A 15,245-nucleotide genomic window follows, 5' to 3' on the forward strand; every position below is an offset into this window, starting at 1 on the left:
TCAAGCGTGCAGGACATTGCATGGACATTGCAGTCTGCAGTTACTACCAACCCCAACACCCCAAACAATACAATAGTAGTTCAGATTACTCTCCTATAATAATAATTTAGGTTACAAAAATCTTGAGTTTGTTTACTTCTCGTGCCTGTTTGCTTCATAAATTCTAATTTTACTGCTTGGCAAAGTGAGCAGTAGTGGATTTTTGGAACACATCACAGGCCTGTTGAATTTTAAATGAGGAAACTGACCCCACACGAGCAGCAGCCAAACACGAGCTTCTCATCAACCTGAGAAACAGCAGGGCTGAAACTGCAGCTTGTGACATACTCCAGCACCAGGAGACAGCAGAGTTTACACTAGCGTAAACAAAGCCAGAATCAGGTTTTGAGTCTTTTATACAAGAATCACAGGGTTTGCACGTAAAGAGGTAAGATAACTGCTTACTCGCTCACAGGTTCTTCCCCATGGAAAACTCCACTAATTCTCTCTCACAGGACTATTCCTGTAGCTCTGATGCCTGTCCTGGACAAAGAACACATGTGAAAAGGCAATCAATTGCCCAGTGTTATTAGAGACAATAGAAGTCTAATTCTAGGCTAAAACCTGACTTTAGACTGTAGGTCTAGTCCTCAGCTCTGGCTGAGAAGCACCTACTGCAGTGCGGTACAGGAAAGACAAGACAAAGGGGCAGTGAAGCAATTTTCATAGCACACTCTACGGTCCAGCAGGTAGGACCATTGTGAAAAGCTTCCATATCCTCTCCTGGCAGAAGGGGGCTAATTTACAAACAATTACAGCAACTGGCTTGTATCCCCAAATCATCAATTCTGCAGGATAAAGTTTGTCAGCAGAACAGTGCTACATGGGCAGGATACTGACCCTTCATGCCAGAGAAGTGGCTAAAATTAGGTGCCTTGTCCAATTACTGAGGCATCTAATACCAAGCCTAATTTCACATGGGGTCCAAGGATCCAGCAGCCCCTCTAAAAAACAAAAAACCCCCACCTCAATAGTCACTGTTGCTTTGGCCCTTCTATTGCAGCAGGAGGACAGAAGCCTGCTTCTTTCACAAAATAAAGATGTTAGAAAGAGACTAGTGTTTCCTGATGCCAAAAAGAGGGAGATCTCATAAATAGTAGACTAGCTCTCTACATTCAAGCTCTGAAAAGCTAAGCATTCTCCAGCTTTGTGTACCTGCTCCTCAATCAACATGACAGGAGTCACAGAAGTTACTTCTTCCAGCTCAGCAGTGTATTGGAAACCCCTACTATATTTTTGGACGAGTCCTAAATTTACCTGTTGTAGAGGAGGAGTTCATCAAAGACTGACAAAGTTACTACAACTTGCAAAGTTACTAAATACTTGCAGAGAAAAAAAAAAAAACCCACCCCAAACCCACAAACCCACAGAATTTTATCAAGAAAACTGTGAAGTATCACATTTCTCCTACAAAAGAAAATTACTTCAACTACAACCACATCTAGCACCTGCCCCCTAAGCCAGCTTCCCAAAGGGTTTCTTCATAATCAACAGAAGAAACTGAGTTGAAAGAAAAGTGCCATACAAAAAAGGAGATCTCTGTACTCTACTAATATATTTTAATGCCCACAGTAATCCTGGAAAAACCCAAAGCCCTCTACTAAGGAGGAAATCAAGGGGGGGCATGGGAAGGATATCTGCAAAATAAATACGGTAGTGGTCAGACAGACCCAGACCCATCACGTCAGAGTCAGCATGCTGTCAAGAACAGGGTCACACAGACTAGGCTCAGTTTCCCTGACCAGACACTGGGCATGCAACCATATTTGAACTCGTTGCACATGTACGCTGTAAGGCTCCTGTGCTCTGAGGATGCCACAGAACCCTCTTCCCTTAGCTCTCTGGCACACAGTCAGGACAGGCTGGCTGCTATTCCCTTCACAGAAATGGAGATTTTTATAGCTCAGCTATCCCAAATTCCCAGCACTAATCTTGCTAATCCTCCCTAAATGGAATGTTTCTTCTTTTTTTTTTTTTTCCCCAGTATTTTAGCACCTAAAAAGGTTCTCATTCCTTATAACCAGACAAAGGATAAAACATTTGCAATAAATGTTTCTGCCATCAGTGTTTTCCGAGCAAGTGTAAGAAATCTCCTGATTTAAATGAAAGAAGCCAGAAAGATGGAAAGAAAGATGTCACTTTACTGAAAAACATAACGTGTTTCTTCCCAATAGTTTCTTCTAATGCTCAAAATTATCAGTCTTACTGCTTTATGCTGCCTTATAGCCACCCCTAGACATGGTTTGCTAAAAGACACAATAGTGATCAAGAGACACAGCTGAAATGACAACATGACAAATGTCTTCCAATTACCTTGAAAACAATCTAAAGAAAAACACAAAAAACCTTAAAGCAAATAACATTTTTTTTTACATTATAAAAACAGGTCAGATGTGAATCAAGGGGGCTTTACTAATATCACTGCCATTTGGATACCCTACGCTACAACTTCTACCAGAGAGTTTCTCATTATAACTTTTCTTGCAAAGCTTCTGGTCCCACCCACCATTGGCAAAAGGTTAATGGCAGGGAAGTACCTCTTGTGGAAGCACTGGCAGGGTGTGGTAACTGCATGACATCTGTAGATGAGACATGGCCTGGGAAATAATAGCATAGGCTGCACAGATGCATTTGGAAATACTGGGCAACACAATGTATGTGTATCAACACGGGTTACGAATTCACACTTGTATTATGACCTATTCTCATTTGTTCTTCTCTGTTTAGTAGGTTACTGCTCACAGAGGCAAATACTAGCTCAGACAACCGCTGGGAATGTATGATGAATATGCAGTCACCTGTCAGGTAAACTAAGGGAAGCCTCTCAGCCAGCTGTTCAGACAGACCTCCCAGTGATCTTATGAACACCCACGATTTCCCTTCAATCACATGGAGAAACACCCATCCGTGCTACCACCCATTTCTCAATGTCCAAGTGATGCATTGCTCATGTTTTCCAGCCATCGTCCACAAAAACACTATGCCATAGCTATAATTGTCCTCAGGCACACCACCTCACAAGTGCATGTCAACCAGTAAACTCCACCTGGACAGTCACAAGAGGAAACTGCTCCCATGAAGTCCTTGATGTCTGCGGTCTCCTGGCCACAGCCAGAAGAAAGTTTCCAGATTAGCTTTACTAATGACATGACAGCTCCTCAGATGAACTAATGAGCTACTTCTGAGGAGGAGCAACCACCTGTTGCCATGAGAGGTATCACAGAACATAACAGCAATCACTCCTTACACAGCTATAACACACACACATCTGCTCACTTGCCATCTCTGCCATCACTCAGACAGAAAAGTGATCTGAACCGTAGAAGTCAGCTTGAAGTGAGCACTCACGCTTTTATGCAACAACATACATTGACACATATAGAGAAGATTTAATTTATTAGTAATAATGCTGACCTAAGAACGAGTCAGCAATGATGCAACAAAAGTAGTCTTGACACTTAACCAACCAGCTTGGAGATTCAAAAGCTTAAAATCAGGGCAAAGCTACCACTAAATGAGCATATAGAAATTCCTCTCTCTAAAGAAGAGCCCATAAACCTTACTTAAGAACAACTATTACTGACCCTAGACTTGCAATGCTACTGTAACATCATTCCACAATCAAATAAACCACTTCAAAAAACTGTTTTCTGGTGACATATAAAAACCATGATGTGGCCTGCATTCATTACATCTTGCAACAATGTTGTTATGATAAAAGTAGGACATAAGACAAATTCTATTTCTATTTTTGCCACAGCCTGTGGGTGAAACCTTGGCCATGCAAAATGGCCAACAAAAGTTTGTTTCCCTTGGACTGTAATATTTACACACAGGTTTACATTCTATATTTCTAGTCCATCCCTAAAATTGTGACATTCTTGCAGAAGTTAAACAAGCACAAAGCATTATCATCACTGTGCTATAAGCATACTCTGCGCTATACTGTGTGTATGTAATGGCTGTATGAATCAGAAAATAGGGATTGGCTTAGCACACATATCTCTGCACAGCACAGTGAACAGACTGTCTTCAGCCTTGGAGTGTGCCACTTTTGTGACTCCGCTCCTCTGTAGCAATACGCATAAAACAGGCATCCAGTAAAAGACATCCAATTCTGACACTTCAGAGAACACAGAACAAAAAATATCACCATTATGTCATTGGCTGTTGTGGTGCAAAAGTCAATCATTACGCATCTTTGTGTTTCTCATAGTGATCCTACGAGTAGTTTTCTACTTACCTCTAATCTAGCAAAAAAAATTACCTGTGTCATACTATATATTTTAGATCTGTAGGTTCAAAAAAGGAAAGAAAAAAAAAGCAACAAATTTCATTGCCCATTTTGTTTCATTAGCATATGCTTCATGCATTGTTCATGCAGTCCTGTCTCTGGAATTAGCCATTAGTAAGTTCATGCTCGTTAAAAACTTTGAAAATTATTCTTGCTGCATGATTCTACAACTACTGCTTGGCTAGGAACAGTCTATGTATTGATTCCAGAGCAGTAAAACGTGAAATTTAGCATTTAAAATTAACACGTCTTTCATTTTATCATGACTGATATTGCAGGATGCTGTATTTGCTTGCAAATCTTTCAGCATCAGTAGTAATCGGATCACACACATCACAATCCGAAGAGCAAGTCAGACATGACCATAAGATTCTTGAAAGATGATTTCCTAAACTGCACTCCCACCTTTCCATCAACCTTTGCTATCACTATTTAAATTGGAACTCTGAAGCTCATTTAACAATATACACTCAGTGCATTGAATTTTTGCTACCAGCTGGTCCTTAAAATGGCTGTCAACCATATAGCCAACTATTTCACAGTCATGTTCTTCCACCAGTCACATCAAGACCTCAAAAATGCTATACAAATGTAGCACACATTTTTAATAGCAGAATGTTAATTAAAAAAAAAAAAAGAATTAAAAACTACAGTTAAAGAATAAATCAGACTACAGATGACCCCTTTTAATCTGAGCAACATTTAATGGAGAAAAGCAGAAGAAAATAACATTTAACACTGATTACATTTTTATTAATTCTTAGTCTTTTTTTAAGGAAACCTACTGGAACGATACAACTGAGACTGTATTCTGTGTAGATATACAAAATACCTGTCTGCCATTTGGTGCCTGTCTATATACAATGCTTTACTGTGGCTGCTTCTTTCACAAGGTCCTTCTAAATCATATACGTGGTGCTGTTCTAATGAACTGCAATTTGGTTTGGAGGGTGAGGAAAGACTAAGTTCCTGAATTAGGAGTTTTATATTCCTTTGAACTATAATTACAGCTAAAAGTATTCATGTCACCAGTGCACCTAAACATGGAAGTTAGTGCTGCAGAATTACACACATGTTCATTCCAGAGTAGTATTCCATTGCACAGCCATCTCCTCAGGGGTCAGATCCTGCCCACAGGACTTTCTGCAAGTGCTTAGAAGACAAAGAGCCCCAAGATTTCCACCAGCTCCCTCTACTGGTAATCATGCTATGACCAAACAGGCTCCTTTGTGCCCACTCATGGGCCACCAGCTCTCAAGTGTTCTACTCATGAAATACCATCTTCAAGTGACAGACACTACCTGCCTTCTGCATAAGACGACAACACTCAGTAACAGCTACTGATGGCACAGGAGTCAGGGACAACGCACTCTGCAATAATAGGAACTGAACTAAGGCATCGTACCCACTGAGTCAAATCCTGAAGGCTTCAGTAGGACTGGATTTGGTTCAGGTGCTAGTTCCAAAAGACAGCTCTTCCAGGAAGAGCACTACTATACGGCAAGTTAAAAAAAGGACGTAAACCAACTTTCTTCTTTTACAGATCTTCACAGTAGACAAGTAGTCCTGCTCTTTGCTCTTCACAAGCACAAAGGAAACAAAACAAAAATACTGGAAGTTTCCTCTAAAGGTGGGAACACAAAAAAACCAAAACACAACAAAAAAACTACACCAAAAAAACCCCCACCACCCAGCCCTTCCCTAGTATCTGAGCTGAGTCAGGTGACACTTTCCTCCAAAAAGGCAGGCACTGTCTTTGAGGAAACTGCAACCACACCAACAATAGTGCTTGCCTGTCAGGCAAAATACCTTGGTTGTTTTTTTTTTTTATTAATCCTCATCAACTCCCAAGATTTTGATCAATTACACTCTGCCCTAAGTTGAAGACATAGGGCTTACTAACTGAGTGCTACTCAGGGGCGTACAAAAGGCTGAAGGAAAATTAAAATGTGTCCTGTAGAACCATTACAATTATAAAGCCATTACATGGTTCTTCATATGCAGACTTTGTAAGAGGGTTGCTGATTAATCCAGCCCATGATTAATGCACAATGAATATAAAAAGACTATCACAACAGGAATGAGTTTCCAATGCCATCTCAGAGCAAATTTATTTTACTTCAGATTGTGCGCTAAGCAAGCAAAATACTCCTTTACCAACAGGCCTGAGAACAGCAGGCAAGCACAACAGACCATACTGCACTACCACTTCTCTGCTGTGTACAGATAATGCTGAGAGCAGCTGGTTACATGGTCCTCACAGTCACTTCCATCGTATCTGTGCTACGATGGTTAACTCCTGGCCTAACCATTTACTTTCCAAGCATTAAAGTAAGATCATACCTCTCTCGTAAGAGTTCAAAGCCAGGCTGCAGCTAAGGATTGCTGAGAATCCATCCCAAACTCCAACACATTTAGTAGCACCTTTAAAAAGACTAAGCGAAGTTCTACAGGGATGTAAAGTGTATATAATGCAACAAATATCACAAAACCTTTTCTGACACTTCATGGGAAGACTGCTGTTTTACACATAAGCTGCCTTTGTGGAAATTATTTTAAATTCAACTTCAGAGGCCTGATTTTTTTTTTCCTTCATAGAATCACAGAACAGTTTGGGTTGGAAGGGACCTTAAAGACCATCTAGTTCCAAGCCCCCTGCCATGGGCAGGGACACCTTCCACTAGACCAGGTTGCTCAAAGCTCCGTCCAACCTGGCCTTGAACACTTCCAGGGATGGGGCAGCCACAGCCTCTCTGGGCAACCTGTTCCAGTGCCTTGCCACCCTCACAGTAAACAACTTCCTCCTTACATCTAATCTAAATCTACCCTCTTCCAGTGTAAAGCCATTACCCCTTGTCCTATCACTACATGCCCTTGTAAAAAGTCCCTCCCCATCTTTCCCGTAGGTCCCCTTTAGGTACTGGAAGGCTGCTATAAGGTCTCCCCAGAGCCTTTTCTTCTCCAGGCTGAACAGCCCCAAGGCTCTCAGCCTGACCTCACAGTAGAGGTGCTCCAGCCCTCTGATCATCTTCGTGGCCCTCCTCTGGACTCGCTCCAACAGGTCCATGTCCTTCTCATGTGGGTGGCCCCAGAGCTGAACGCAGTACTGCAGGTAGGGTCTCACAGGAGCAGAGCAGAGGGGGATAATCCCCTCCCTCCACCTGCTAGTCACGCTTCTTTTGATGCAGCCCAGGATGCAGTTAGGTTTCTAGGCTGCAAACACACATTGCCAGGTCATGGTGAGCTTCTTGTCAATCAACACCCCTAAGTCCTTCTCCTCAGGGCTGCTCTCAGTCCACTCATTGCCCGGCCTGTATTTGTGCTTGGGATTGCCCTGACCCATGTGCAGGACCTTGCACTCAGCCTTGTTGAACTTCATGAAGTTCACACGGGCCCACCTCTCAAGCCTGTCTACTTCCTTGTAGAAGTTTAATGCAGATACCTTAATGCTAGCCAAGTCAAGGGCTTGTCAATACCTGGAAACAGAGGCTGAAGCAGGAATTTGCTTGTGTGTCCTATATTGGTAAAAGCAATTTCAGCTATTTATAAAACCCCAAACATTTAGTACTATTTATACTATTTAACTCTACAAGTAGAGTTAAAAAAATTGCAGACCTGCTTCAGTGTTAAGTGTCCCAAATACAGATGTGCATATTTGTGATTAGTAAATGTTAAATTTTCTATATTCCATATACATTTTCATTTAAACTGTGCAGAAATTCTTTGGGAAATGAGAACAACTATATGGCCCACAAGATATGATGGCTTTTACAAGTACCAACAGGAATTAACTAGCTAACAGACAAATACAAAGAAATACATATTGCCATTTTCCTTGTGGCAGGAAGTAATTTTCTTTACAAAAAGACACAATTTCTTCACAGAATAAGACCAATTAATTCAGTTTAAAAAATTACATTGATGCAAACAAAAATGCTGTCCTGGTTTTGGCTGGGATAGAGTTAATTTTCTTCCTAGTAGCTGGTATAGTGCTGTCTTTGGGATTTAGGATGAGCATAATGTTGATAACACACTGATCTTTTAGTTATTGCTAAGTGGTGTTTACACTAAGTCAAGGAGCTTTCAGCTTCTCACCCCATCCCGCCAGCGAGCAGGCTGGGAACACACAAGGAGCTGTGAGGGGACACAGTCAGGACAGCTGACCCCAACTGGCCAAAGGGATATTCCATACCATATGACATCACGCTCAGGGTATAAACTGGGGGGAGTTGACCGCGGGGGTGGCAGGCTGCTGCTCGGGAACAGGCTGGGCATCAGTCGGTTCGTGGTGAGCAATTGTTTTTCATTTGCATCACTTGTTTTTCTTGGGTTTTATGTGTCTCTCTTTCTGTTATTTTCCTTTTCATTACAATTTATTATTATTATTATTTCAATTATTAAACTGTTCGTATCTCAAGCCACAAGTTTTCTCACTTTTACCCTTCCCATTCTCTCCCCCATCCCATTGCGGGGGGGAGTGAGCAAGAAGCTGGGGGGGGCTGAGCTGCTGGCTGGGGTTAAACCACAACAAATGCCTAAACAGTATGTTGATAAGTAACATACACAATAAGATGCTACTAAAGTTTATCATTAGTAACTCAGTCTTGATATTTCAGGATTCTGAACAAAAAAAATGATGCCAAGGCACAATTTGGATTTTTTTTCCCCTTAAGTACAAAGTTTGAGAACTTGCTGTCATGCCAAACCTATACTGCTATTGGTCTTTTACAATGATTAAATTTCTGCTGCAATCCTGCTGTGTTTGATATTTAAATACAGCAATTTCTGCTGCATTTCATATTTAAAAATAAACTCTACTATTAATTATATTTGATGAAAAGAGAACCATAAAACCTGCTATGCTTAAAGTTTTCAGGCAACCCCTTTAGCTGTGTAAAAGGGGAGCAAACAAGGAAAAAAAAGGGGAGGAAATATATAGCAAGAGAATCCTTCCAAAGAGATAAGCAGAGAAACTGAGCAAGGACAAGAATTTTCCCATTGTGAAAAACAGAGCAAATCCTATTCCCATGTGGGTGCTTAACTGGTGCAAAGACTACAAAACAGTAATCCAAGAAACATAAGACACTTCTACTTTTCTCTCAAAATAAAATGAAGATCTAGAATTTACAAGCACATCTTGCAAAGAACTCAAAAACCTTCCTTAACATTGTAAATTATGTTTACAAAGAGCAAAAAGAAAAGTTATCACCATTGGTAACATGCAGGAGCTCTATGCATACGACTTACAGGGTACACAGTTGTCAGGGCGATATAATCTTGCGCTGCTAAAGGAGTCACTTTTAAGTATCTTGGAATTCATGGAAGATACTTCTATCTTTCCTTGCCTTACAGAAAAAAGGCTCAACTATGGCCACAGCACCCCAAATGTAACTTCACCCACACTGTATTTGCACAGTTCTGCATGGACACAAGGCTGACCTGCAGAGGCCAGTGAAGGTGTGACAACCTCGGCTCCTGGAGTCGGCCAGCACACACACCAGTCAGTCCTCTCCTGCAATCTCATGTCTGCTGTGGAGAACGAGAACATGGGCAGAGAAGGCTGGAACTCCACCCCTGTTCTCCTGTTGCACAAAGACGACTTTGTGTAAAACAAAAATTAGTTCCTTTAGTCAGACAGAACTTAACAAGAACAGGAAATCTGTATTTACAAAATCTGAAAATTAACTTCTATCCTGTAAGAATAGTACTGTTTGGACTCTCTGATCATCTTCTCAGAGTCGTCACACATACTAGAATATGTTACATTGGGAAATATTTTCTCACTTGCAGCATAAATCCTCAGCCACCTGGAACCAGTCCTGTGCCAAAGCCCATGCAGTTACACTTGGTGAAAAAACAGGCATTGCCTTGAGGAGCCACCACAGTAAACTGACTCAGTTCTAACAGTAAGATATTTTCAGAACTAGATTTCTTACTGCTCTGAAATGCATAAAATAATAAAGTTTGGCACACATAAAAACTCTGGCTCAGTTAAAAATAAACCACTATACACCTACAAGACATAACCCACCCCATCTTGTGAACTGTCCTACTGGAACCAGAGGATATACTCATACCAGCAAATAACAAAAATATGATCCTAATCCACACTTGCTTTATTAAAGCAAAGGGCTAGAGTAGTCAATACTCCTCATACTAGTACAGAACTGGAGAAAATTTAAGGAGAATAACTCCAGATTGCTAGTATAAACCATAATCTGAAACAAATGTGAATTACCAAGTTTCAGATGGACACTTTGAAATGACAGCGTTAGCATATGAAAGACAAAGTACTGGATGGAGCCAAAGTCCTCTTATAGCCACACTATGCCTATATCAATAAGGCATTTCAACTTTATAACTAATATTTGGTTAAGTTCAAACACAATCCTGCCAATAAATTAAAGTAAACACACCTATCTAAAGTACACAAAACCACACTAACACAGCCTGGTACTTACACACATGGGAATTTCTACCTGTGCATGTGTAATCACTGTGCTTATAGGACTTTCTTCATTTTCCTTCAGTAAGGCTGGCATTGTACAAAACATTAAGATGACTTTTAGCTACAAGACCTGGCTAAGCAGGGACCTTACTGAATTTGACCAGACTGCAAACCCTATCAGCCTTCAATATTTCCTTTCTGCCCTTCAAAAACACTAGTGAAACAAAACCATTAAATAAAAAGATTAGTGCTGAAGGCTGGCTGGCAGGGGAGCAAAGCCACGTGGAGTGTGTTTGGAGAGCTTTCCCACAGCGCTCACCTGTTCCTGGGTTCGCCTTCCACTTTCTGCTCTGCACATGGGGGTGCAGTTCCTGCCACCCTGAACTCTCAGGTGGGGGCAGAAATTCAGGGCCCAAACGTTCACCACAGAAAGCAGCAGAGCTCTCAGGAGAGCTGCAGTCAGCTTTGATTGACAGTCAGTCCTCTCCTCTCCCCTCTGCCTAAGGGAAGGATGCTGCTGATACTACATTTACTGCTCCTGCATGATAGAAGTCAGTACTGAAGAAATCAGCTGTCAAGAGGCACAGACACCTCCAGATACACAAAGGCCTAATAACTTTGGGGTGTGCCGCAGCATCCGTATGGTTCTCTGATCACCCCGACTGAGATATAAAGTTTGAGCCACATTTTTCTCTTTTTTTTCTGTTCCCTGACTGTCCAAGCAAAATTTTTAGTGTTATTCTTAGGCAAGAGGAAAGTATCATGTAGTCATTATGGAGTAAATTTTGAAATTGAACATCTTAAAGCATTTTGATTAAAATTAGGTTAAGACATCAGTGCACCTCTTCCATTTCTATACTTTTTAGTTTATTTTTAATCTGCAGACTAATTGTTTCTAGTAAGTCTTTACTGCAATTTATCAATTTGCTCTTTTCCTACTGCCTTTCATTTTTTAAGTAGTACAACAGTATACATGGACTAATGTTATAAAAACAAACAATTTTTTGAGCCAAATTATTTAACAGACAGACATACTTCAAACTAAGTAATTCTCAGGGAAGTCTTATGACCATCATATGTACAGAAGCAGATTAAAATCTCCCATAATAGAGTTCCTCCTCATACTACAGAGTGTACTTGCATGCCTAATCCATAAATGCAAGGGAAGAGAGAATACTTTTTAAAATTAGTTAAGAACGCTCCTTAGCATCAGATCTGGATAGGCTTTTTTTCTAGGCACCAGAACTTTGTTGGGGTCAGCACAGATAGAGAATGCATCAGTGAAGCTGAGTTTCACAGCCTCAGTCAGCACATGCAGAGTGTCAGCTGTATCATGACCCATGTCTGAAAGCAGCAACAACAAAAGCACAATTGCATTAGATTTACCACACATTTAAAAACATCCAGTGTTACTGCATAATAAAGAACACGGTACATCCAGACATTATTCACATAACTTTTTTGAGGTATTAATGTAATCATATTGTTCACAGCATTGCACAGTAGTTAGCAATGAGGAATTCTGAAATGGTATAAAGTTGTATATAAAAATCAGTTAAATCATACTGGAGATTTTCTTTGACATTTATATTGTAGCTTGCAAAACATAATATTTTCAACATAAAAATGAAAACAGTTTCATACTAAGAATCTCTCTCCAAATAATATCACATTTTATTTAGCAGTAGAAAACTATTCATTGTACAGTTTACTTGAATTGAAGTCATGGCTTCTGACTGGGCTTCAATGAAGAGTTTCCTTGAACTGTAAATGACTAAAAATTTTTACAGATTCATTCTTCTGTGTCTGAATCATACTTTCACAGTTGGCCAGATTTGAAAAACAAACACATGCCACTCAAATCTCTTACTGGATATAAAAGTCATACTTTAATGAATTTTCCAAAATGTTTAGGGTCAAGGCTGTGATTCCTTGTCCACTTGGAGGTATTTCCGAAACATTCACACACTACAGGGAGAAAAAAAAAGCAGCTTTTTTTCCCCTTTAAACAAGCTTTAAACAACAAAGAGAGCATTATTAGAAATTTATACTAAAACCAGCACAGAGTGAAGGTATTTCTTCCTAACATAAACACACAAACTCCCAACAGGAAGGCAGTGGCTTTCCCCACTTCTCCAACTCAATCTTTTAGAATAAGAGATAAGCATTATAAATTAGCACAGTGTTCTGCAGCAGTAACCCAATCCGCTGTCCAATCCAGTGTAAGAAGTGCTAATACTATCATTATTGCTACGTGGGGGTGGGGTGGGGGGGATGGGGTGTTGAGCCTTCACACAGAATAGATTTCAGCTGCAGATTAATTACAGATATGCATTTTTCATAATGCACTTGAAGGTTACTTAATACTTGGTGCATTCAGGGTCAGATTGTGGCCTTTGTTTTTGCCTAGTATTCCCAAGAGCCTAAAAAGCTCAGAACCTGTCTGCAGCAGAAATGTGCCAGTCAAAACGGTTTGTGAGAAGCATATAAAATTATGAAAAACCCTCTTTTGCCTTCAGCACAGGATCTGTAAACTACCTGTCAAAGAATAAAAGCCTCAACTGTGCTTGCTTGCTTGTAGGAGGACATCAGTATAAGTAAGATGCCCCATAACGGTTTAAGATGTCCTGAGGCTGAGGAAGGCCTATGACTTTCCTCATGTTGGGGAGGCATTTTAATGATCTGTTCTTAAGAACTGGGCACCCCAACTTCTACGGCTGTGCTCCAAAAGCAGCGATGTTTGCTCCACTTTTAAAACATGCCTCTGCACACTGATTTGCCAAACCTCTGAAACTCCCTCTTCCCTTTGACAGGATCAAGGCATGACCCACTCCTCCTGGCCAACAAAGTACTCCAGCAGCCACTGCTAGTGCCAAACCCATCCCACAGGAGGAATTCCCTCTCCCCGCCACAGCTCCAGCACAGGTGTTCCAACACCCCTTGGAAGTCAGTGCCAGTTCTGAGGAACCTTTGCAGCCGTAGACCACATCAAGACAGACCAAGCATTTCCCATCCCTCTTCCAGCACACATCATTCTGGCAAGCCATGCTCTGGCTCCGCAGGACACAGGTACAAATGTATCCGATGTTTCAGATGCCACATGCACACCTGCTGAGCACTAAAGCAAACACCTTCTTTAAGGCTGAGCTAACCCAAATTATCTTGCTAAGTCTACAAAAACCTTGTAGAGTTTTATGTCTGTTTCCAAAGCTGCTATGTATCTGGATGTTTTGGTTTCAGTATTGCTCAGCACATGGATTTTCCTGCTTTGAAAATCGGAAATGCAGGAGCCCAACAGGTAGGCCATTAGACCTAAGAGTCTGTCCTCTGTTGCTCAACTTGGACACAACTCCCATTGATGTAATTAAAAAGTTTCCTAGAGTAAAGGCTACAGGCGTGGGTGTGCCAGGTATTTCAAAATAGTCTCTGTAAGCCATGCTGTGTACTTCAGCTTCTTTCTAAAAATATTTCTCAAGAGGCAAAGGGTGTGCCACTGAATGAATGACTAATAACTTTTTCCTGTAAGCCCTGGATTAGAAGGAATGCTTGCTCTTCGGAGTAAGAAGCTTTATGGTATTTTGGGATACTGTGTCTAACAGGTGGGTGTGCAGAGTATGCTGACCTAACTGCTGAGACAATGCAAGTAGTAACTTCTATGGCAAGAATACAAACCTTCCCTTTTTCCACACATTTTGCAACCCAACTATCATTTTATTCTATAGCCTCAGTATAAAACAGAGCTACACAAGTTTTTGGAAGTATGAGGAATATTAGGAAGTATAACTAGGCAAAGCTCAAATATCTAATCAGCAAGAAATTAAAAAGGCAGCTTTGCTTTTCTATGCATGATACATACGATCACATTTATACCTTTTGAGTAGAAGCACTCCAACTGAAAAATAACTTAGGAGCAAACCCTTTGTATCATATGCCCTAGAACATGATGTAAACACATTATTGCCTTATTTTGGGGGGTTTGGGTTTTGTTGTTGTTGTTGTTTTTATTTTGCTTTGTTTCCATTATTGTTACTACATTGTAATGATTGCTGTACATGTGACAGAAATGCATGTTGTCAGGGTTAATTATTGGGACAGTCAAGAAAATAGAGATCACTTTTTTAAAAGTCTTTGTCTTAAATCTTCCATATTTGTTACTTTTTAAAGACTAACAACAGTTCTGAAAACATCTGTCTCCACATCATTACAGATACCACCAACATGTACCACCACTAAGGAAGTATCATTTCTACAGTCTATCAGCAGTATTAAAAAGATCTCATTTTCAAGCAGAACAGGGGGAAAATAACCACTGAGTGCAGACCATCTACACTAGCAGCAGATTTCTCATCATTCGAATCTATAAACAAAACCCCAGTGCATTCCTAGTGACTGCTTTCAGCAAATCATGGCTGAACAAACACAGGAATCCCTCAGTGAATTCTGTAGCCTCCACAATGCAAAAGT

Source organism: Buteo buteo, chromosome 7 (genome assembly GCF_964188355.1).
Source record: "Buteo buteo chromosome 7, bButBut1.hap1.1, whole genome shotgun sequence".
NCBI lineage: Eukaryota > Metazoa > Chordata > Aves > Accipitriformes > Accipitridae > Buteo > Buteo buteo.